Here is a 25,060-nt window from a genome sequence, read left to right on the forward strand (position 1 = left end):
CAGCCTTGCCTTGTTCCTGATTTTAAGGGGAATGGTTTTAGTTTTTCCCCATTGACTATGATGTTAGCTGTGGGTCTATCATATATGGCCTTTATTATGTTGAGATATGATCCCTCTATTCCCACTTTCTTAAGGTAAACCTTCATTTTTTGCACTTCTGTTTCTAGTAGTCTCTAAATTGATCTCTCTAGCTAAATTCCACTCTTCTTCAACTTTCCTGGACACTACAGCCAGGGCTACCATTATGAAAAGATAAACATCATGTTCCTGACAGCATCCCATTGTGATGGCTTAAAGATGCCTGCAAATTCTCTGACATTCTTCCCATTGAGAAGTGGGGGGGGGGGGGGTCTAACCCCCTTCCATTGAATCTGGGTTGGCTTTTGTGACTTGCTTGGCTAATAGCATGCAGTGGAAGTCAGTGTCTGGAATTTTCTTTTTTTTTTTTTTTTTACGGGTCACTGAAGCCTTTTTATTTTGCACACAAAACACTGGGGATCTTGCCTGTGAAGACCTCAGAGATTACAATGTAGATACAGTTGGCTCCCGACACTTGGGAAGCGAGGTGAGAAACAGTGACTCAGGCCAAACACATGACTACAGAGCTACGGTTTCCAGCAGGGTTCCAGATGGTCGAGTTTGGCTTTCGTGGTTCTAAGGAAGCAGTGAGAACATCACGGGGATGGGGCAGGGCTGTTACCTAGCAGAGGCCCCTGCAGTGTCAGCTGGGGTGGGGGTGGGGGACCTCAAGCTGCCCGTGTAGACACCAGGAGCAGAGGTCTAATTGGCTGACCAGTGACCAGGGCTCAGAGGCTCCTGCCCGGAGCTTACTTAGCGAGCGGGTTTCTGAAGTTCCTGCCGGCAAACCTGGCCTTGCTGCCCAGTTCCTCTTCAATTCTGAGGATCTGGTTGTACTTGGCCAAGCGCTCGGACCGGCAAGGAGCACCAGTCTTGATCTGCCCGGTGCAGAGCCCCACCACCAGGTCGGCAATGAAGGTGTCTTCAGTCTCCCCGGAGCGGTGGGACACCATGACGCCCCATCCATTGGACTGGGCCAGCTTGCACGCCTGCAGGGACTCAGTCACCGAGCCAGTCTGGTTCACTTTAAGCAGGAGGCAGTTGCACGACTTCTCGCTCACAGCCTTGGAGATGCGCTTGGGGTTGGTCACCATGAGGTCGTCGCCCACAACCTGGATCCCCGAGCTGGCAGTGAAATTCCGCCACGCTTCCCAATCATCCTGGTCGAAGGGGTCCTCGATGGACACCACTGGGTAATCCTTGACGAAGGACTTGTACAGGTTGGCCAGCTCGTCAGGGGTGATGTACCTGCTGGGATCATCGGGCGACTTGAAGTCCAAGTCATACTTCCCCGACCTGAAGAACTCGGAGGCAGCTACGTCCATGCCAATGACAACCTTATCGGTGTAGCCGGCTTTCCCGATGGCATTCTTGAGCAGCTCCAGGGCTTCTTTATTCTCCAGGATGTTGGGAGCAAAGCCACCTTCATCTCCCACATTGGTGGCATCTTTCCCGTACTTCTCCTTGATGACGTTCTTCAGGTTGTGATACACCTCGGCTCCAATGCGCATGGCCTCCTTGAAGTTTGCCGCCCCGACCGGCAGGATCATGAACTCCTGCATGGCCAGTTTGTTGCCAGCGTGAGAACCACCGTTGATGACATTGAAGGCCGGAACCGGCAGGATGACCTCGGAGTTGCCAGCCAGGTCAGCAATGTGGCGGTACAGGGGCACCCCCTTTTCAACAGCTCCAGCCTTGCAGACTGCCAGGGACACCCCCAGAATGGCATTCGCTCCGAATTTAGATTTATTTTCTGTCCCATCCATCTCGATCATCAGTTTATCAATCTTCTCCTGCTCCACGACACTCAGTTTCTTGCTAATCAGGGCAGGCGCAATAGTTTTATTGATGTGCTCAACAGCCTTTGAGACACCTTTCCCCAGGTAGCGCGTCTTGTCATTGTCCCGGAGCTCGAGCGCCTCGTAGATGCCAGTTGAGGCACCGCTGGGCACAGCAGCTCTGAAGAGGCCTTTTGAGGTGCAGAGATCCACCTCCACAGTGGGATTCCCACGAGAGTCGAAAATCTCTCTGGCATGGATCTTGAGAATAGACATGGTGAATTTCTGATCGCCGGATGACGCAACCTGGGGAAAAAGCAGAGCACTGCAGACACGGAGGTCGAGCTTATTAAGGACCAAGGTGTGAGCGCCCCGAGTCCCCTGAACGTGTCTCTGCCCCGACTGCCCAGACTTCCTGTTCAGCTCTGGGAGACCTGGAATTTTCAATTGAAGCTTCTCTCCGAGTCTCTTGAAACACTCTCTCTGAGCCACCACGTAGAAAGTCCAACAACTCCTAGGATGACATGCTGGTGAAGCCACTCAGATCAGTGGTCCTAGCTAAGTCCAGCCTCCCGGCCATGAAGGCACTAGAAATGTAAGCAAAGCCGTCTTAGACTCTCCAAACCAGACCATCTGCCAGCTAACTCCATTGAATGACCTCCACAAATACAATGTGGAAGAGATGAATCACCCAGCTCATCCCTTCCCTGATTACCGAGCTATAAAACTGAGGGATAAAATAAAATGGTTGCTGTTTTAAATGACTAAATATTGGGGTGGATCTTTGCCAGCCATCCACAGTGAGAAGGGCTTTTGGGGGGGCTCTCTGCAGTTCACTGTGCTGACCTGCCTGGCACCGTGGGTACATGGCTGGAGGGCATTTTAGATTGTGAATATATCTTATTGAAACCCCACAAGAAACGTTTGTGTAGTGGAGATAAATAAAATTTGGAATGTATGGAACTTTTCTTAGTTTCCTAGTGCTGCCATAACGAATGACCACAAACTGCATGACTGCAAACAACAGAAATGTACTCTGTCAGTTCTGGAGGCCAGAAGCCTGAAATCAAGGTGTCGACAGGGCAGCACTGCCTCCAAAGTCTAGGGAAAAATCCTTCTTTGCCTTTTTCAGCTCCTGGTATTTCTTGGCTTGTGGCCACATCAATCTAACCTCTGCCTTTGACTTTCCAGGGCCTTCTCCTCTGTATCGATGTCGCTGCCTAGTCTGTTTCTCATAAAGACACTTACGGCGTTTAGGGCTCAGCTGGGCTAATCCAGTCTGATCAAAAGATCCTTAATTTAATCACATCTACGAAGACCCCTTTTCCAAATAAGGTCAAATTCACAGGTTCAGGAGTTTAGGACATGGACACATCTTTTTGGGTGCCAGCAGGCAACTCTCTGTCGAACCATAAGCTAGTCTAGGAAAATTATTTTTCATTCATCAGAAATGTAAAACTATAAGCAAGAATTTGGTTTTCATCAACACCAAGTCAAGATGGAAATTCTCAATTTTAAATGCATTTTTTTCAGTGTAAAATATGATTTAATCAAAATTGCTGTGTTTCTAAAGCACAGATTTGCAGCAATGTTGCAAATAGCTAGAGTGTTTGCCTGTAAAGTTGTGGGCTTATGATTCTGAACTTATCACTGACTCACATAAACAATATTTAAATTTCTTTCTCGTTTAACACGAAATACTGACATCAGTGAGATAATGCAAAACTCGTAGGTAAACCATTACAATGAGAAGTCAACAAACTGGTTAATGAATATTGTCAATTCAAGGAATATTTTAAGATGAGTCACTGTGCAAGAAAACTTGACACATCCTGAAATACTATATAACTCATACATGAAAGAACCTTGATAGTGGTTTTTCCAAATATGACAACAATCCTAAAAATTTTTATGACATTACCAGTATCAAGTTATGAAGCTGAAAAACTTTTCTAAGCTATCAGCAATAAAAAAACAAATTGTGATCAACCATGCTAGAGGAAAAACTGAGTTATTTTTACCATACTCAGTATAGAAAATAATACCACAAAACTTTTGAGGTAGAGGAATCAATCAGAGAGTACACAGCAAAAGAAACACTTTTTTCCTAAATGTATTATAGGGGTATGTCAGGCAGTTAATTAATTAATATGTCATTCTTTTGGATTTTGTGATTGTGGTATTTATCAGTATAAAACTTTTTATTTTCTTGGGAATAATTTTCTTATTACAAATAAACATACACTTTTGTACCTAATTTTGTGTTCAAAAATTTACCTTCTTATTCTTAATGAGCACCCCTTCCTCAAGTTATACCCATGTCATTAAACTTGGATCGCCCCTGGGTTGGAGCCCTTTACTTTCAGTGTCTTGCTCCATCAGCCAGACTTTTTCTTCCTTGTATCCTCTGCCTCTCCCGCTCTGTGCCCACATACAGATGCAGGTTGCTCCCAATCCAAGGACATTTCTTCCATCTTTGCAGTTACCCCTTCAGTGGCAGTTCTGTGTCTTTCCTCTTGCTGCTGAAGAATGAAACTTGATGCCTCTTTTCTCGAGCTCCACCCTGCCACTATCCTGTTAAAAGAGCTCTGTGCAGGGTCACCAACGTCTCCTTACTAATAGAAGCATTCTGGAACAGCTTTATCAGGTTCAACGGCTTGACTAGCGTGCAATGACTCCCTCCAGTCTCCACACATGGTCCTGGAGCACTCTTAGATCTCTTACACTCCATCATATCACACACAGCATTTGTCAGCATCTTTTCCCCCACATATCAGATCCTAGCATGGAGCCTGGCACACAGGAGGGGAGGGAAGGGGAATGAGTAAGCATTGAGTGCCAACCATTCCAGTCCTTGTACTGGGCATTTTCATACATTTCATTTATTCTCATATGCCTTTACTTAATCCTTATAGCAACCTGGGGTATAGATGATATTAAAAAATCCCCCATTTTTAACCAGTTGGAAAACAGAAGATCCAACGCATTGGGAAATAGAAGTTTAAGTAACTTGCTTAAGATTTTACTATTAATTGGTAACAGAGCTGTGCTTAGGCTCAAAGCTTGTCTGTTTCTCTTTCAAGTCCATACCACCTACTAAGCATTTGTCTCAAGATTACTTGGGCAGCAGGGATACAATTATTCCTCAGACAGAAATGAACTGAGAGCACCTTCCTCTTGAAGCTTTGTTTTCTGTTAACTTTGCTGATGCCCCACCTTCCTGATTCTTCTCTCTGTCATTTCCTGCTGCCTTCCCTAGCTTCTTATCCTGGAATTCGGTCCTCATCCATCTTCTCTCCATTCTCTCTTGCCTATGTCATCTGGTCATACAGCTGCAGCAGTCACTTCTTGGAGGATGACTTCACATGGAAAATTGCTGGTTGGCTTTCTTGTTTCTATAACTGACCACTAGATCATTCCAGCTGGGTGTTCTGCTAGGCTTTCAGTCTCTCTATAACCCATCATCTTCTTCTCTCTTCTCCAAACTATCTTCTCTCCTCTACGCCATCTTAAATCCCCACCTTCTTAGTCACTCATATTTTAACCCTGGGGAGAGGAGTGTCACCTTTGTCTCTTTTCTGTTCCTTACTCCTTTTTATCCGACAACATTATTGTGTATGTACTATGTGCCTGGCACCATGCTAGGCTCTGGAAATTCACTGGTGAATAAGACAGACAGAATCCCCATCCTCAGGGAGCATATGTTCTAGTTGTGGTCTGTTGATGTCAACTCTACTGTGTTCCATCCTTTGCCTTGTCACTGCCATTTTCCTGTTGATTTATAGGAATTCTTTATATATTCTGGTTCTGTGTTCTTTATAGAATTGCAAATATCTTCTCCCAATCTGTTGCTTGACTTTTCACGCTCCTTTAATGAACAGATGTTTATAATTTTAATTGAATTACAATTTATCAATCTTTTCTTTCATGGATAGTGTTTTTTTTACTATGTTCTCTTTTTAAAAAATCTTTACCCCAATTACTTGAGTATTTAAAAAACACTGATTTTGGGGTTTATGGAACCAGATTTAGAGTGTGGGACCTGGTGATCTGTGTGTTTTAAAGCTCCTGTAAGTGCAGGCTTTTAAACACATTACAAGTTTCTCAACTTTATTTATAATGAGTGAAATGCAAGTTATAACCACAACGAAATATTATTTTTCTCATTTAGCAAATTAATATGGATCACGTTTTATAACACACTGGGTCAGCCTAAGATGTGAGTACTCTCATACATTGTTGGTGTCTGGGTAAATGAGCATAACCTCTATAAAGAGCAATTTAGCGATATCCATTGAAACAAAAATACATACACATGCCCTTTGATCTGCCTGGCATTTCCAGGACTATACCCTACTCGTACACAGAATTGTGCACAAGGAAGTATGTTACATGGATATTTATAGCAGCAGTATTTGTAATAGCAAAATATGGGCAATTATCGAAATATCCATCGAAAGTCACACAGTGGAATATTAAGAAGTCAGTAAAAAGGAGACTGCTCTATGTGTACAAATATGGGACGATTTAACCATATAAGTGTAAATAGAACATTGTAGAACAATGTGTCAAATTTCTTACCAGATATATAAAAATGGATTTTATATGAATATATATGTATATATATATATGCATATATATACATAAATATATGTGCATATATATATACATATATATATAGTCATGCATGCCTATATGTGTGTGTTCCTATACCTATATATGCACTGTGTTCAAATATATTTATTGAAGAAAACAAGAAATTCAGCCACTGAGAGTGTTGAGTCCACTCTACCTTTTCTGTACGGTGGCCTTTATATACCTTGTGGGCATTTATTCCCTTGTGCTCTTTAGAGCTCCCCAGCTGGTTTGGTTGATCATCATGTACATGATGAGACTGAGCCCAGAGAGTTGGGCCCAGGGATTGCTCACGGCTCCTTCCTGAAAGTCAGTCATCCCCTCTCTACTCCATCTTCCTGCCCTGGCTTGGCCTCTGGCTCTCAGAACCAGTTTGTCCTGCACAATTTCTGTCTTCTGCCAGGGTACCTACCACAAGCCACGAGCCAGGCACCCCCTCTGAGGCTCTGAGTGGGAGGGAGAAGCCTCACATCCTGGCCCCCAGCCCTTCCCGCCCTCTCTGAAGGTGATCTATGGCTTGTCAGAGGTGTGGGTTCTCGTCACTTGCTGAATAGAAAGCTTCTTTGTTCTTGGGAGTGAAAATAGCCCTAAGATAAATGTTGGGGCTGGGAGAGCTCAAGAATGTGGGGCTCCAGCTGCCCAAGGCTCCTCCCTGGAGCACCAGGTCTGAGGTTGGGGGAGACAGGAGCTGGTTCCGGAGGATAGATTGTGGCTGAGTCCTCCGGGGGTTGGGAGCTATGGCTCCTGGAAGGTAGCCATGGGCTCTTCAAAAATACAACCCAGCTCCTGACACCTGCCTGAAACCTACTTCCATGGTCAGCAGCCTCTGTGAGCCCGTGGAAACTCCCTGTCCCTCACCCCTCATTGTTTATGACACGACCAACATCCCCACACCCCTCTCATTTTCTTCCTCACCTGGAGGCTGTCCTCGGCACCCCTATGAAAACTTCCTTTTGTCTTTCTATCCTCCTCCCTTCCTACTTACCCCATGGAGCCTGCATTTCATTTCTCTGGCTGTTGTGCAGAAAGGGCATGACCCAGCTCTGCACCTGGCCTCTGTAAACCCCATAAAGTTCAGGGTATGACTCTTCCATGGACCATAACCTCCTCCCTTCCCTAATCCGGCTCAGGCAGGACTGAGTTGGAGGATGTAGGAGCTGCCAGGAGAGGAGGAAAGGGAGGGGGAGGGTTGTTTCAGGCTGTTAGGAGTCTCAAAGTAAAGCCACAGACAAGTTTTGAGGCTGTTCATTTTTCACTCTTATTCCTAAGGTTCTGGGGAAAGTATCTACTTTTAATCCAGGAACTTTGGGAGGTGGACTCAGACCGTCCAAGAACCCTAGAGGGACAGAAACCCACAAGGGACAAAGATGAGAATAGCATCAGAGTCCTCCAGGAAAGTCAGGGACTGTGGTTCCTCTACCCAAACCCCAGTCCTGGCTCAGAAAGGAGGAACTTGGGGGCCTGAAATCAGAGCCACAGAAAGGGCTTAAGAGAAATCCTCATAGGCCATGACCCAGTCCCTCCCTCTTGATAAGCACGATTTGTCTGGGTGAGGCCTGGTAGTAGGAAGAGGTGGGGGGCGTTGCAGGTAGAGGGGGGAGGAATGGAGGGTGCTAATAGGACACCATTTGTCCAGACTTCCTATTTCCTGGGTGAGAACATCAAGGCACAGAGAGGTCCAGGACATGTCTCCAACATGGCGAGGAAGCAGCCCCTCTCCTGGCGACCGTACTTCCGTTTGTTCTTGTGGGCACCTCACTGGGACCTAATGGAGTGGGAGGTTTGAAGGATAGGCTTTGGGGCTGCCTGAACCTAAGGATAAGCAGTCCAAGGTGACAAGAGGAGCTTTCCCAGTCCTCCTCTTTCTTCCCCGCAGTGGGAGCTGGTGCTCCAGCTCTAGGGCTTTCCCAGTGCCCTGCAGGGGCTCCTCTATCCTGGGTGCCGCGAGGCAGAAAGTGCCTATTCAACCCTCTGTCCACAAGTCCCACCCCAACACTCTATCAGCTTTGTCTCTCTTTGGCCTTACTTGTCTGGACTGGATGAGGTTTAGGAGGAATGGTGGTTCTGGGTGCACGTAAAAGAATGGAAGAGAAACAGGGGTAGAGATGAGAATGACCACTTACTGAATTCTGTGTGCCAGACCCTGGGGCAGGCACTTAGCCTGCACAATTTTATTTAAGGCTCACCACAGCATTTTGGAGTAGAGATTATCGCTCCCATTTCACTGAGTCTTCATGAGGTCCAGTGACTTGCCCCAGGTTGCACAGCTGTGTAGCGGTGGACGGGAGACAGTGATTGCAGCCGTGTGTGGCTGTAGACATATGACACATTGCCATGATAAGCAGGCTGCCCCAGTGTGTGCTGGTTCCTGCCTGGCTCGGTGCATGAAGACTGGGATGTTCATGAGTGCTTCGGGCTGAGGTAACCTCTGGGGAGGGTGTCAGGAGAGCACCCAGTTCCACGGATGGAGCCTTAACATGCCAATCAGAACACTCCTAGAGACACAGCCAAGTGCCCCCGAGACTCTGGAGGGTTGGGCTGCCCTGCTCTGACCTCTGCAACCTCCTCCCACCTGTTCCCTGCAGGGATTTCTCAGGGCTCCTTGCTCATTCTTGATGCCCCAGGGCCCCAGGCTGGTAAAGAGCTGGCTTTGTGCTCAGTGCTCAATAATCTGTGAAAAAAATCAATGTATTTCCAACTCTCCCCCTGGATTCAACCAGGACTCACCAGCATGGATTATAATCACCTCTGTGTGATTTGCCCCCACTAGGCAGAGGAGTGGGGGTAGGCTGGGAGCTTCAAGTTAAACTTTTCTAGAATAATAAACTGTTCTTCCTATTACAACTCACTGCCCTTGCCTTCCCCTGTCAGCCCCCTGAGGACTTCACCCCCCAACCTCTCCCCAGCTTTCCTCTCTCTTTCACTGAGGCTGACATCACACTCACATTTTCCAAAAATTCCCTAAATTACCCACAGTCTTCTTAGCTTCTGCTATCATCTACAATTACACGTCCTAGACGCTGCCCCCCTGTCATTCCCTCCCACCCTCACCCCTGAGCTTCAGGACTTCCCACCTCTGGTTCTTGGCTGGGCTTGGTCTCTCAACTCAGCTTGGCCTGGCAGTGAAGCAGCAAGGTGGGGTCTGACCACTCCATAGCGCTTCCCCTCACCAGGTCCACTGGAGAAAGGGACTGCTGGAAGGAAGTTCCCCTGTGTGTGTGTGTGTGTGTGTGTGTGTGTGTGGCAGCCTGGCACTGAAAGGCCTCATTTTATGGGGAGAGGCTGGGCCTTTCTGAATTCCCAATAGATGGGATTGGAAAGCACATTGTTCAGTGGGAAAAACCCAGGGTTTGGAGTCAGACGATCTGGGTGCAAATTCTGATTCTACCACTTATGGGGGCTGTGCTCTTGCACAGGTCACATAGCCTCTTTACTTCGATGTTCTCCTCTGCAAATTAGGGCACTGTGTGTTTCCCAAAAGGGCCACAGGAGTATTCTCACATGCTCTTCCAGAACCCTGCCACTTTTCATTAAGAGGTGGAGTCTATGTCCCCTCCCCTTGAGGCTGGGCAGGTCTCTGTAACTGCCTCAACAAATCGAATGTGTCAGAAGTGACACTGTGGACTTCCTAGGCTAAGTCATAAAAAGCAATGACTTCTGGCTGGCTCTAAATTTCCCTCCCTCTCCCTCTCCCTCTCCCTCTCCCTCTCCCTCTCCCTCTCCCTCTCCCTCTCCCTCTCCCTCTCCCTCTCCCTCTCCCTCTCCCTCTCCCTCTCCCTCTCCCTCTCCCTCTCCCTCTCCCTCTCCCTCTCCCTCTCCCTCTCCCTCTCCCTCTCCCTCTCCCTCTCCCTCACACACACACACACACACACACACACACACACACACACACACACACTGGAACTCTTCTGCCATGCTGTGAGGAAACCCAGGTTACATGGACAGGGCACGTGCAGGTTCTGGCTGGGAGTCCCAGCTGAGGTCTTAGAGGACAGCCAGTATCAATGACCAGACATATGAGTGAAAACCTCCAGAGGATTCTGACCCTCCGACTTCGCACGGCTCCCACTGGTGCTGAATGGAGCAGAGAGGAAGGGCTTCCCCCTGAATTCTGCCCAAACTGCAGGTTTGTAAGCAAGAAAAAAGGTTATTATTTTAAGTCACTAAGTTGTGGGGTGGTTTTTTGCACAGCACTAGATCCTGTCTGCAACAGGATCATCATCACAGCATTTGCCTTACAAGAATCGTGAGGGTTAGGTGAAGACATCACGGGGGCAGTGCCTTGTGGAGCCATCGAAGCACTTCAATGTGTATGGATAAGATGTTGTGTCCATAATGTAGCAAGAACTGGGTTGTTAGATGGTCCATGTCCATAACCTCCTTCCTTCTCTAATCCAGCCAGACAGGACTGAACTGGTTGTTGTAGGGATCAAACTAGGTAGGTATTATTAGTTTCACCACTACGGAAATTGAAAAACAAAGATACAACTAGCTTAAATTCAGGTGGAACTGGAGCTTGAATCCAGGTCTCGCTTACTGCAAAGGTTTTTCTCCTCATTCTCTAGGAGCTAGAGCTGGGGCAGTGACCTAAGGATAATGGTGACACTGGGATATCTCAACAAGTCCTGATGTAGGAAAATCTTTCTGCTTGCTTTACTTAATTTAATTATTCCACAAGCATATATTGAGCACCTGTAATGAGACAGTGTGTTAGGTAGACCCCAAATGCACAAGATGGCCCTTCTTTAAGGACCTTGTAGTCTCTGGGGGAAACATACTTCCTAGTTATGTAATCTTGGGCAAGCTACTCACGATCTGTCAGTCTCAGTTTTGTCACCTGTGAAGATAATTATAGAACCCATCTCACAGTGTTATTGTGAGAATTATACAATATATAATTCTACTTCAAGCATCATATAGTGAGAAAGTGCTCAATAAATATTATTTTTTATAAGTATAGAAAGAAAAGTTTGCAATATAATGCAATATATGCCAAAATAGAGGGGGACATACATTGTTATGGGAGGGGAGACCAGTAAGTAATTCGTTCACCCTGGGGTGGGGGGTGAGGGTAGCAGAGAGGGGCTCATGTTGTCCTGGGACTTCAAAGGCAAGTAGAAGTAGCAGATGGTGTATGGAAGGACAGTGTTTGGTGTGTCTGGGAAACAGCCCCAAGTGGCCGGAGCACAGGGACCTGAGGGAGAAGCAGTGAGGTAGGTTGGAAGGGGCTTTGTTATCAGGTTGTAGTGTGGTGCTAGCCATGCTGTCCCAGGGACTCAGGCAAGAGTCTCCCCGCCCAGGCTTAGAGATGCGGCTTTAAGGTACAAATGCCCAGGAGGAGGACCCCAGAATCCAAGGTGCAAAAACTTTGAAGGAGGAAAGAGTTGGGGAGAACACGTGAAAGTCCAGTGTACCTAACCCTGGGGTAGAGGGCTCAGAAAGGGAGATTGGTGTTTGCCCCTCTCAAAAATCTACTGAATCTCAGCTACACTAGATGAACAGAATCTGTTCTTGCAAAGAAGCCACAAAGCCCCCTTGCCCAGAAATGTCATTGCAGATCAGTGAATGGCTACTTGGGGAAGTTTACCCCAGGAGGGCCAAGGCCTGAGGGTCAACAAGGGGCTTCCTAGCTGGTACATCTGGCTCCAGGGAGAAGCCTCCATAGGAGCCTCGGGCAGCCTCTGGGCTCTGTGTGTACAGAGAACAGCTGCTTTGGTTTAAATATTAATAATGCAAAATGAAATGTGTGGGGTGCCCAGTGCACCAGAGCCCAGCCAGTGTGTGTTGCATCTAATGTCCTCTGCACTCGGGTTTGGAAAAATGTGGTCAGTGAATTTAATATACTTTTTGGCAAAGGGAAAACGACAGTTAACTTCTCTCCGGAGCCTCACTAAAGTGGCTTTTCTCCCTGGAAAGCAGAGGAGGGAGAGTGGTTTCTCCCAGTATGCCAGCAGGCCTGCTGCCCGAATTCTGTCATAGCCCCTCTGTTCTACCTACCTTGACACTTACAGGGGGCTTTGGGGGCCATAGAGCATCCCATTGGGGGAATAGAGAGGTAGCCAGTCTTGTTCGAGATCCAGTGGGGCCTGGGTGGGGCTGAAACCCTATTTCCTGCTGGCTAGGGCTCCTCCCTCCAGCATCTTCTCTCCTCGTTTCATGCCCCCTTCTTGGATCAAGTCTTCCTTAGAAGAATTCACCATGAGAATTTCGGTGCCACAGGGCTCTCACGGGGCCCCTGAGGTTGACAACTGATCCAAGGTGTCCAAGGGCCAGATATCAGCCCCAAGCATTTCGCTTCCCTCAATCCCACTGCGTTTTTAAGTCCTGGGGAGGTTCTGACTCGGCTGCTATGAAGAAAGTTTTCCCTTCCACTGCCTCCCGGTACCAGCTATCACCAGAGCCTCTGTGGGCCTGTCCCCCCTTTTCCAACATCCCAGGCCCTGGCTTCTCTCTTGCCAAATGCCACAGCTTTCAACTGGCTTCTTAAAAAGTTAATAAATGCTTGGTGACATCACAGCCGCAGAGCCGGGGAGTAAGGAAGAGTCAGAGGCCAATGTTTCTGAGGAGAAATCAGAGGCTCTGGGTTTGCCCAACAAAGGCGCCCTGTGCAAGTGTGGCCACTGCCACCACAGAACTGGAACAAAACTGGCCCGGCTTTCCCCAAAGTCTATCTCTGGTTTTATACTACCCGATAATGTTCCCAGTTAAAGGCCTGAGCAAATCATCCAGCACTGAAAGCCAGGCAGTGGCCTGCTCTGGGGGGCCTCCCAGGCGCTGGGGAAACAGTCACCCCAGTGCCCCTTGTGGGGTGAAGAGTGGGCTCCAGGCGAGAGAGAAGCACCCTGCCTGGGAAAGGGTGGGAGCTGCAATCCCCCCAGCTCTGGGACTCCAGCTGTGCCCCAGGCTCCAACTCCCCTCAACCCACCCCCCTTGGCGTCCGGCCCTTGGGGAAGCTGAGAGAAAGTCTCGCCTGTTCTGGATGCCGCAGGCAGGATCTGCCACAGTGATCTCCTTCATGTGTCACCGCTGGCTGTAAGCGCTATGTTTGGTTTGGCAAAACAGCTATTTAAATAGCAGTGAAATGTGTCACTGGAAAAAAATTAGCTCATGTTTCCTTTGCCATTTCTTCATGATTTCCATTAAAAGTGTAACCACGGGTAATAAATTAACAAGATCTGTAAAAGCGACCGTAGGAAACCATGGATCCAGAATTCCTATAAACTTCTAACCCATGATGCTAAAAAGCAAGGCTACTTGGGGGAGGGGGGACTGGATCACCCATACTTCAGTTTTCTTTGTGTCTGATTCCGACTCCCTCCCCCCAAAATGTGAAAGGAAGCCCCTTCACTTCTTTCAGGGCTTGCTTGGTTATCAGCAGGGAGAGTCTTCCCTTGGAAAACCCAGAAACTCGGGGCATTGCTTGGCTCTTCCTGTTTCATAAAAAAGAAAGAAAAACAAAACTAAAATTTTACTTCTCTAACAGAGTGTAATCTCCTTCTTCCAAACGGTGCCTCACCTGGTTCTAACCAGAGTCCAGTTGTTGAATGCTCTACTCCCTTGTGGAAATCAGATCCTTTCCCATGGGTATCAGACGGACTGAGGTCGAATTGTAGCTCAGTTTCACAGATAGGGACACTGAGGGCAAAGAAAAATTTTTGCCACAGGCACAAAACCCAGTAATCACTGGATGGATGGGAGCAGAAACGCTCTGATCTCTGCCATCTCCAGCACACACACACACACACACACACACACACACTCTCACTCACACTCACACACAACAATTCTTGTTTGTTTGCTCTGGGCCTTGGGGTGGGGGGGCAAAAGGATCACTGTAGGACCCTGAGAGTGTCTCTGGAGATAGTCAGGTTAAAAAGCTTCTCCCAAGGAAAGCAGCTCTGAGGAATGTGTTTGGTTTGACACATATGGGCTATGGAGGTGCCAAGGGAGTATATAGGCAGTGCTTCACCCAAGGATGGGAAATGCGGGATGGACGAAGGGAGTGTGTTCGGTGTTACACACAGAGCTGGGGGGCTTGGGGAAGAGGACTGAAGGCGTGTGTTTAATGTTACAAACAGGGACTAAGGGAGTTGGGAAGAGGAAAGGGAAAACGTGTCAGTGTTACCCAGGGCTAGAGGAGTGGTGCGGAGGACTGGGGGAATGTTTTTCATGTTACACACGTGGCTGCAAAATGAAGAAGACTGGAGGAGTGTGTTGAGTGACAAAGGGCGCTGGACAAGTGGGGCAAAAAACAGGAGGAGTGTGTTCAATGTCACACCCAAGGCTACAGGAGTGGGGGAGAGGGCTGCAGGTGTGTGTTCAGTGTTACAGGACTGGGAGAGTGGGGGGCCAGACTTGGGGCGTGTGTCAGTGTGACACTGACTCCTGGTAGAGAGGATGGAAGGAGAGAAGGGAGGGCAAGTGGTAACAAATTAATCTCCTTTTACCTGTGGTCCTCCATCCTCCTGTCCTTCCTCAGTTATCCGGTTCACAAGTATCTCAACCCCCTTTTATTAGTCATAGGTAACTGCCCCTTGGTGTTCTGTTAGATAGAAGATGGAGTGAGAAGGGGGAATTTTGTATGATTTTCTAAGCCCCAGGTCATTCAAGCCCCAGGACATCATCTGTCCCCCCAACCCAATTCTTTTGCATATTAGCCCAGGGGGTAAGAAGGAGGCCATTTCTTGATTCTGGAGGACATTCCCCCTTTTTTGGAAGGCAGTGGTATGGAATGCAGAGGCTCAGAAAACCCTTTGTCGTAACTCTTCCTCACTGATTTGCATTAGGATCTTGTTTTGTTTTTGTTTTGGGGGAGATAGCAAAATTATGCTCCATAAACTGATATTTTTGTCTTTGTACAGGTTCACTGTGGAAATTATAATAATTTCACAAGCCAATAGCATACAGGATAATATCTCTTAAATAAGCAAGATAAAGAAATGACATACTCCAAACAAAGGACAGATTAATCATTCTATTATCCCAGGCAAGGGGAGATGACGGAATAAAGTCCAAATTTAATATGAAGTGTACCTTTTTATATGAGGAAGCCCTGGGGAGAGATGGAGACCAAACCAGAGCTGATTTCTAGCTGCCAGCAAAAAAGTAAAAGCCCCCTTTTCTTTTACAAAAAAGTAAAAGCATGTTGCTAGGGAATGAAGATGCTGGTGATGGCAGGCAAGCTGACTTCCTTCATGGAGTCACTATGAAGCTTTTCAGCCACTACTCATAAGAGAGTAGCCCTTACTATGGCAGGAATTAATGCCCCAAGGGTCTTTGGGGAGTTTTTAGGTTAAAGAAGAGTTGCCTCACCCAAACAGAAACTCTCAAATAGTTCTCACAGACTCTCAGTATTTATAGTCTAAAGGCCCCTTACCATAGTTGCTTCTCCACATGTTCTTACCCATAAGCCCCCGTGGGGCCCCTCAGCAGCTAAGCTGCTGAGTGCTTATCAAGGACAACAGATGAGATGATGACATCCTGAAACAACTTACTTCATTCTTATATCAAAACATTTTTACTTCTAAACACAACTTTTTTTTTTAATCTTTGTCATGAACAAGTGGATTAAAAAAACTTCACTTAAGTCATAAGTGGATTTGAAACCATATTTAACCAATATACAACAGACCTCTCTCCTATCCCTCCTCCTGCCCTCACTCGCCCCCCCAGTTCCCAAACCTTTCATCCTGTCTACACAGACATCATCATCCATTGCCAGCACCTTTTTTCTCGGGGTGTCAGGCTTTCTTTGCTTATTCCTCTCTGTGCGGCCCAAGCTCCTTCATGAAGACGATGGTGTGCAGCCCTTCTCCACCCCATCTGGGGACCTGGACTCCAGAGAGAGCCCTTCCCTTATAGTCAGAGGCCGAGGGCTCTGCCAAGGCACCTGCTATAATGAAGGAGAAACATCTGCTTGTTTTGTTTACATCTCATCCAGATGTTTGGGTGCCATGTAGACACAGCTTGTGGGCTGTTTGAATGCTGTGGCTGGAAACTAAGCTAGGAGGCCAAGAGGGAGGGCCTCTGAACTGAGAAGGGATGGGGCTGGGTGGCAGACACTGCCTGGGGATGGGAGGGAGGCGGGAAGGCGAGACATGCAACTGGGGGCGGATCACAGCCCTGGCAACAACTGGAACAAGATTCTTCATAAACATTGGCTCTGTTTACAAAGCCACCAATGTAGGCAAACACTTGCCAAATTGTGATTTTAAAAAACTGTCCTTTATACAGCTTTGCACCACTTACCAGATGCCCCGTAAGAGCCTACTATGTGCTCTGTAGGCCTGCTCCAGGCTGCCTGCTGTACATTTCCAGCTCCCTGCACACCCATGTCCTCCGCTGTGACACAAAGAAAAGCAGCGTTCCTGAGCCTCCAGCCTAGAAGGCCAATTAACAGTACTGGGCAGTGAGTATAAATCACCAGGCTCCCCCTTTTTCCTGGGCTCGGGGCTGGAAAGTATCAAAACTGTGCAAATACTTGGGATGTTTCTCTTTATTAGTGATAAAATATTGGACGTCAGCGTGCGCCATTTCATGCGCTGCCTCCGACAGTTGGAGCAGTAATTGTGATGAATAGGGGTCCTGGGGCAGAGCTGCAGGCGTTTAAGAAGGCTCTGTGGATTGAAAATATTAGGATTGATTAAAGGTCAAATACTTTATAAATTTATCAGGGCTGGATAAATTCTTGTGAGTTGGGGACTCCCCTTCTAGCCAGGTGAAAAAGAGCCCACCCGGCTCCTCCCCTCATGCTCCACAGCATTTAACCTGCAAAGCTGATGAAACCAGCAGACATTTTCCTGTAATTCATGCCCCTTTGCTTCTCTTGCCAGGAGATGAGTTCAGCACCAGACATCCGTGGGCAGGAATCTGCCTATTTCTCACTATTAGAGAGAGAAAAGAGAAACTTCGCTCAGATTGAAGGACTAAATCAGCTGGGGTGGAAACTGGTCCCGGCTCTGACATCAGCCATCTGCGGCAGAACCTCCAGGGACCTATTATCAGGGGCAGCTCCAAAACTCACCCAAGGAGCCCTCGGGCCAGAATGGAGGGTCTCCCGCTGATTCCGTCCTTTCCAGGAGTGTCTGATTTCCTCTTATTAGATGAAGGGATCTTTGTAACTCCTTGCCTGCCAGGAAGCTCTGAGTGAAACTGTTCAATCATGACAATAGCCCTCACGTCCCTCCTTATGATAAGGTCCATTTATTGAACAAATATGTAGTGAGGCAGAAATCGTTCCAGTGCTGTGGATAAAGCAGGAAACAAAATGGAGGAAAAGCCTTGACCCCATGGAGCTTATATTCCAAAGGCGAGCAAGAAAATAAATATAAAAACTCATGTAGTATGTTAAATGGTAATAAGTGCTAAGGAGAAAAACAAAATAGAGGAGGCAAAGACGTCAGGAGGGCCAGCAGGAGGAGATTGACGTTTCGAAATGGAGGACGGGAGTGCAGTTATTGGAGCAAGAGTGTTGATGTGCTAACATGTTTAATTGTGCTGGTACCAGAGTATTTTAGACTTGGATGTCCATATCCTTTTCTTTTTGGAATTGGGTACGGCATAAATAAAACCATGTGCAGAAAATGAATGAGGTAGAATAGAACCTGTTCAGAGAGCTTTCCCAAACCTGAGACCTAATGGCTTGCCTCTGAATCACCTGGAAGGTTGTTAAAACACACATTGCTGGACCTCACCCCCAGAGGGTCCAATGCAATTGGGGTCTGAGAATTGGCAGTTTAGTCAGTTATCAGGTGATGCTGATCCAGCGACCACACATTGACAACCACTGCCCTAAGCCAACAGAGCATGCTCTGGTCGGTCAGGTGAGGCTTCCTGGCAGAGGTAAACTTGGAGAACGTTGGAGAAGAAGAACAAATACCAAATTTTCAACCTCACTCTTTTAAAACAAGGGACAGTAAACATTAAATCAACCAGTGGGTGCAGACTGTGCCTAGGTGAGGGAATGGACCAGTTGGTTGAAATTGAAGCCGACACTCCCCCTTCCTTCCTCCAGCATCCTGAGCAGGACAGAGAAAGAAAGAGACAGCAGACAGAGGGAGAACATCTGTACCTGGACAAGTGTGGTGGCCAGACTTAAGAACAAGCAGGCAGGGAAGGGAACGTTTAAGAAGTATTCTTCCTCCTAGACTATGGTAAACCTCATGAAGCCCTCACTGGAAGGGTGAGGGGGCACACACATCTCTAAAGGCTGTTTTTCCAAACATGTACTCGACCAATGGATGCTCATAGGTATCATCAAAAAAATTCTTTTGTCCAACATGTTTAGAGTACATTGGGTTAAACAATTTTCTTTGCTCTAGGACTTGCTCAGGCCCTTTCGCATACAAACGTGCATTGTGAATTTCCCTAGAGGAGGATCTAGTATTCAGAATTTCTTAAACTTTTTTGACCATAAAATTTCCCTCACTTTTTCATGGAGAATTTAGCAAGACCAGTGTACAGTGGGATATGCTTTGGAAAACTCTGGCTCTTAAGACTAAAATGGTTTCCTCCAACCCACACTGATGGCAGAAATGAAGAAACCCTCACATAGGCAAGAACTTAGAGGACATCTCCTGCAGTCTTTTGTCCTTCCATATTGGGTTGTGCCCAGGATTTGATGCCCGTTCTTAGGTCCCCATGGTCCTTTGAGATGAAAGCCTGGACATCTGGGCACCTGAGTCTTATGCATTTGACTTGAGCAGGACTGGAAGACACAATTCCTCCCACGGGTATCTGAGTCTTGCTTAAACACACTCCCACCGCACAAAATGTACAGAAGCAGTTGCTATGCTGGCTGGGCCAGCAGAATTGCAAACAATACAAATGCATATTCAGTGAAACGCATATTCAGTGAAAAGTGTCTCCCTCCCATCCCTGATTGCCAGTCACTCAGTTGCCTTTCCAGAAGCGACTGTTGTTATCAGTTTCTTGTGCATTCTTTCTGAATATGAACCTGAGTGCATGGCTCATGCCTATAAGTAGGGCCTGCAGAGCTGAGAAAGGGAGGGGCCTAGAGGCCCAGCTGTGTCTGGAGAACAGCAGCCCTGATATTTACGACTATGATGGTCCTTCTCTAGTGGACCTGCTTTGGAACATAAATAAACTTAATAGGCTTCAAATAATTATGACAACTGAGTTTAAACCCCAGACTGTGGTCCAGGGCAATGGACACCCCTCTCTCTCTCTCTCTCTCTCTCTCTCTCTCTCTCTCTCTCTGTCTCTCTCTGTCTCTGTCTCTGTCTCTCTGTCTCTCTCTCTGTTTCTCTCTCTCTCCCCCTCCCTCCCTCCCTCCCTCCCTCCCTCCCTCCCTCCCTCCCTCCCTCCCTCCCTCCCTCCCTCCCTCCTTCCCTCCCTCTCTTTCTCTTCTCAGCCTGATTCCATTGAGCCAAAGCTCAGTCCTGAGCATAGTAGCACCATGGACTTGGTGGATCGTTGGTGGCAAAGAGATGGTGGGGAGGGATGGCTTTGGGAGTGAATCACAGGATTTGCAGAGTGCATTTGCAGAATGTCCCAGGCTGAAATGTATTACTGACTTGGTCCAGCCCCTAGCCTGATGGGACAGCTTCCAGATCCTGCTCTTACCTGTGGCGGGGGGCGTGGGGGGAGCCCATCCCTGGCTCCCTTCTCAGCCATTCTCAGAAGCTATGACTGAGACATATAGAATTATAAATTTGGTTTCTAGGCACTGAAATTTTTTGAACACATTCTATTTGTGAGACATCATGCCATCTCATAGGAAAGAAAGACACCTATCTCTAATGTGCAGCAAATTGGGATACAGGGCCATAGTATAAAGTTATAAAGAAAATGAAGGAGATAACAGATGAGTTTAGTTCCTTCTGAGCAGAAACGGGAATATCCAGGACAGGGAGAGACCAAAACAAAGGTACAGAGATGGTGAAGTACAAGGAATGTTCTGAGAATGGTGTGGCAGAGTGAGAAAACAAGCAGGAAAATACGTTGCACCCAGAACTCGGAGAACCTCCCCTTTCATTCTAAGGGATTTGGACTTCGTCAAATAAGCACTGGGAAGTCAGGTTGTATTTTAATGTTTTAACGTAATACATGTATAGAGTAAAATCTGTAAACAATACAAATGTGTATTCAGGGAAAAGTTTCTCCCTCCCATCCCTGATTGCCAGTCACTCAGTTGCCTTTCCAGAAGTGATTGCTAGTACCAGTTTCTTGTGCATTCTTTCAGAGATATTCCATGTCTTTGAAAACACATATGTGAATATATCTCTCCAATACTTTTTTCATCACTTTAAAATGTACAGTTTACTGGTTTTTAGAATACTCACAGAGTTGTACAACAATTACCACGGTCTAGTTTCAGATCATTTTCTTTTTTTAAAGATTTTTATGAAAAATATAGCTAACATGCAATATTATATTAGTTTCAGGGATACACAATAATTATTCAACATTTATATACATAAAGAAGTGACCACCATGATAAGTCCAGCAGCCATCTGACACCGTACACTCACCGCTATCACAATATTATTGACTGTATTCCCTATGCTGTATATTACATCAGGTGTACAGCATAGTGCTTAGACATTTATATAAGAAATGATCCCACTGACTAGTCTAGTACCCACCTGGCACTACACGTAGTTATTATCATATCTTAGACTATATTCCCTATGCTTTATTTTACATCCCCATGGCTATTTTGTAACTACCAGTTTGTGTTTCTTAATCCCTTCACATTTTTCACCCTGTCCCCCAACCCCCTCCCATCTATCACCCCAACAAATCTAGTACCCATCTGACACCATACATAGTTGCTACAATATTATTGACTATATTCTTTATGCTGTACCCTACATCCCCATAAGCACTTTTTAACAATCAATTTGTACTTCTTAATCCCTTCCCCCTTTTCACCCACGCCCACAGCCCTCCCATCTGGCAACCATCAAAATGTTTTCTGTATCTATGAGTTTGTTTTAGTTTTTTTGTTTGTTTATTTTGTTCTTTAGATTCCACATATAAGCGAAATCATATTGCATTTGTCTATCTCTGTCTAATACTCCACTCAGCACACAGTACCTTCCAGGCCCATCCATGTTGCTACAGATGAGAAGAACCCATTCCCTACCATGGCCAAGCAATATTCCATTGTGTATATGTACCACCTCTTTTTTATCCACTCTTCCATTGACAGACACCCAGGCTGCCTCCACATCCAGGCCATTGTGAACAATGCTGCAGTGGATGCACACGCCCCCCTGAAGTAGCGTTTTTGGGTTTCTTTGGATAAATACCCAGAAGTGGGATTGCTGGGTCCTTCTTTGTCTCTAGTTATAGCCTTTGTTTTCAAGTCTGTTTTGTGTGGTATAAATATTACTACCCCAGATTTTTTTGGTTTCCATTTTCACGAAATAACTTTTTCCATCCCTTTATTATCCATCTGTGTGTGTCTTTCAATCTGAAGTGAGTCTCTTGTAGGCAGCATATGTAAGAGTTTTGTTTTCTTATCCATTCAGCCCTCCTATGTCTTTTGATTGGAGCATTTAATCCATTTACATTAAAAGTAATTGTTGAGAGATATGTATTTATTGCCATTTTATTATTCATATTTTTGATTTTTTTTTCCTTCTTAAAGCAGTCCCTCTGACATTGTTTATAATACTGGTTTGGTGATGATGAACTCCTTTAGCTTTTTCTTGTCTGGAAAGCACTTTATCTGTCCTTCGATTTTAAATTATAGCCTTCCTGGGTAAAGCACCCTTGCATGTAGGTCCTTGCTTTTCATCACATTGAATATTTTGTGCCACTCCCTTCTGGCCTGCAGAATTTCTGTTGAGAAATCAGCTGACAGTCTTATGGGGGCTCCCTTATAAGTTATTAGTTGCCTTTCTCTTGCTGCTTTTAGGATTCTCTCTTTGTCTTTAACCTTTGCCATTCTAATTATAATGTGTCTTGGTGTGGGCTTGTTGGGTTCATCCTGTTTAGTACTCTCTGCACTTCCTGGACTTGTATTTCTATTTCCGTTGCTAGGTTAGAAAAGTTGTCAGTCTTATTTCTTCAAATAGGTTCTCAATCCCTTGCTTTCTCTCTTCTCCTTCTGGTACACCTGTGATGCAAATGTTGTTATTCTTGACGTTGTCCCAGAGGTTTCTTAAACTACCCTCATTTTTATGGATTCTTTTGATCTCTTTGCTGTTCTGATTGGGTGTTTTATGCTACCCTGTCTTCTAAATCACTGATTTGATCCTCTGATTCATCTAGTCTGCTGGTGATTCCTTCTAGTGCATTCTTCATTTCAGTTATTGTATTCTTCACTTCTGACTGGTTCTTTTTTATGGTTTCTATGTCCTTTTTTATGCTTGCTATCTCTCTGTTGAAGTTCTCACTAAATTCCTTGAGCGTCTTTATAACTGGTGTTCTGAACTCTGTCTCTGGTAGGTTGCTTACCTCCATTTCATTTAGTTCTTTTTCTGGAGTTTTTTTCTGTTCTTTTATTTGGAACGCATTTCTTTGTATCCTCATTTTGGCTGCCTCTCTGTCTTTTTTTCTTATGTATTACATAGATCTTCTATGTGTCCTCATATTGACCAGGTGGCCTTATGTAGTTGGTTCCCTGTGTGGCCCTGGCACTGTCTCCCTGGTTACCTGCTCTGGGTGCTCCAGGACTGTCCCTTGTGTGGGTAGTATGTGCCCTCCTGTTATAGTTGAGCCTTGATTTCTATTGGCACATCAGTGGGTGGCATTTGCTCTCAGGTTGTTTGGTTGGGGTGTTTGACCACATCCACAGTTATGGGCTACTGTGTGGGGAGGCTTACTCACTGAGTGGGACTCCCCACAATGGGCTCTGGTGAATGTTGAGACCACTTTTTGTGTGTGCCACTTGTGGGGCAATTTAGGCAGTGCTCTGCTGTGGTCTGAAGCCAGCCTCCAAGTATGTTGGTTCTGGGGCTTCTTGTGAGAGGCTCCAGTGCAGGCCTAAGTCATCCACTGCCTGTGACTGGCTGGGGACTACCTGGTAGGAGCTACAAGGTGATCTGCTGTTGTTTGCTGCCTTTGCTAACCCTGGAGATATGTGGGAGAGGCCATGCTGTGAACTGAGGATGGCTGCTACCAGTACCAGACCTGAGGTAGTTCCATAAAAATCCATGACACCCTGAGGCCTGCTGCCAACTGCTAGCTTCCTTAAGGTGCAGCCCCTGATAAAGCCTCATGAGGTACACGAGTTGGGTGAAGCAGGGTCTCAGAGAGTCACTAGAATGGGAAGAGTTGTGGTCAACAGGTTAATGTAGACTGTGATTTGGTGCCTGTACTGAGCCTGGAGCTACTCAGCAAAGTCTCAGAGAACACTGAGGCCAACTGCCACCTGCCTGGTTCCTGTGGACTTTGATAGCTTTTCGAGAGTGCAATATGGGTGGGGCTGGCTGCTCACGGAGAACGTGCCTCTGGTATTGGGTGAGTTGGGTGAGGTGGGGTCTCAAGGATTCCGAAGGGTGGAGCAGCGGAGCTCACCAGGCCAGTTAGATTTAGATTTGTCTTGTGGGGGAGGGTTCAACATAGGAAAGATGGCATCTGCCTGCCAACTGCATAGGAGAAGGACCCCACACAGGGAAAATGGTGACTGTCCTCTAGCCCTGACTCTAAAGCCACACCTCTCAGTCTGCCTCTTGTATGCTCCAATTCCCCCCGAGTTATTGTTCCTGTGCTGGAGCCCAAGTGAATGCTTGCAAATGAGAGAGTCTGTGTGTAGGTTGTTTAAGAGGATGTCTGGGTTTCCTGCTGCCTTCAGTTCCAGCTTGATGGTCAGAATCCCGACTATTTTTCACAGCCCAATGTGGGGGCTCCTCCTCCCAGCACCAGAACGCTGGGCTGGGGAGGCTGGGGAGGGGCTGGGGTCTCTCGCTCCTCCTGGGGGGGAAACTCCATGGCCTAGACATCCTTCCACGTTCTCAACTGCCACAGATAGGTTTGGGGCCAGCCCATTTCATGTCTCTACCCCTCCTGCCAGTCTTGACATGGCTTCTTTATATCCTTAGTTATAAAACTTCTGTTCAGCCAGACTTCAGATGGTTCTCCAGGTTGATTTTTCTCTACTTTAGTTGTAATTTTAATATGTTCATGGAAGGAAGCATGAACAGTGTTTATCTACTTTGCTATCTGGGTCTGCCCCTCAGAACATTTTCATCACCCTAAAAGGAAACCACATACTCATTAGTAGTTATTCCCCAAACCCTTTCTTTCCACAGTCCCTATTAACGTAATCTGATTTCTGTCTCTATAGATTTGCTTATTCTGGACATTTCTTGTAGATGGAATTATACAATATGTGGTCTTTTGTGACTGGCTTCTTTTACTTAGCATAATGTTTTTGAGGTTCATCATGTTGTAGCATGTATCAATACTTCATTCTTTTTTTAAAAAAAATTCTGATAAAATACACGTAAGATTTACAATTTTAACCATTTTTAAAAATGGTTAAGTGTACAATTCAGTGGCATTAAATACATTCACAATATTGTGCAACCATCATCATCCATTTCCAGAATGTTTTCATCATCCCTAACAGAAACTCTGTGCCCATTAAACAATAA

General features: G+C 46.3%; 1 pseudogene across 1 annotated transcript; it reads right to left on the minus strand.

Moving 5' to 3' along the window:
- Positions 1-431: 431 nt before the first annotated feature.
- Positions 432-2,271, minus strand: LOC148758942 (alpha-enolase pseudogene; annotated as a pseudogene). Its single transcript, XR_016020474.1, has one exon. The product of XR_016020474.1 is annotated as an alpha-enolase pseudogene (transcript).
- Positions 2,272-25,060: the final 22,789 nt, after the last annotated feature.

The sequence above is a fragment of the Rhinolophus sinicus genome, chromosome 2 (genome assembly GCF_057876585.1).
Source record: "Rhinolophus sinicus isolate RSI-liver-muscle chromosome 2, RSI-T2T, whole genome shotgun sequence".
NCBI classification, from domain to species: Eukaryota; Metazoa; Chordata; class Mammalia; order Chiroptera; family Rhinolophidae; genus Rhinolophus; species Rhinolophus sinicus.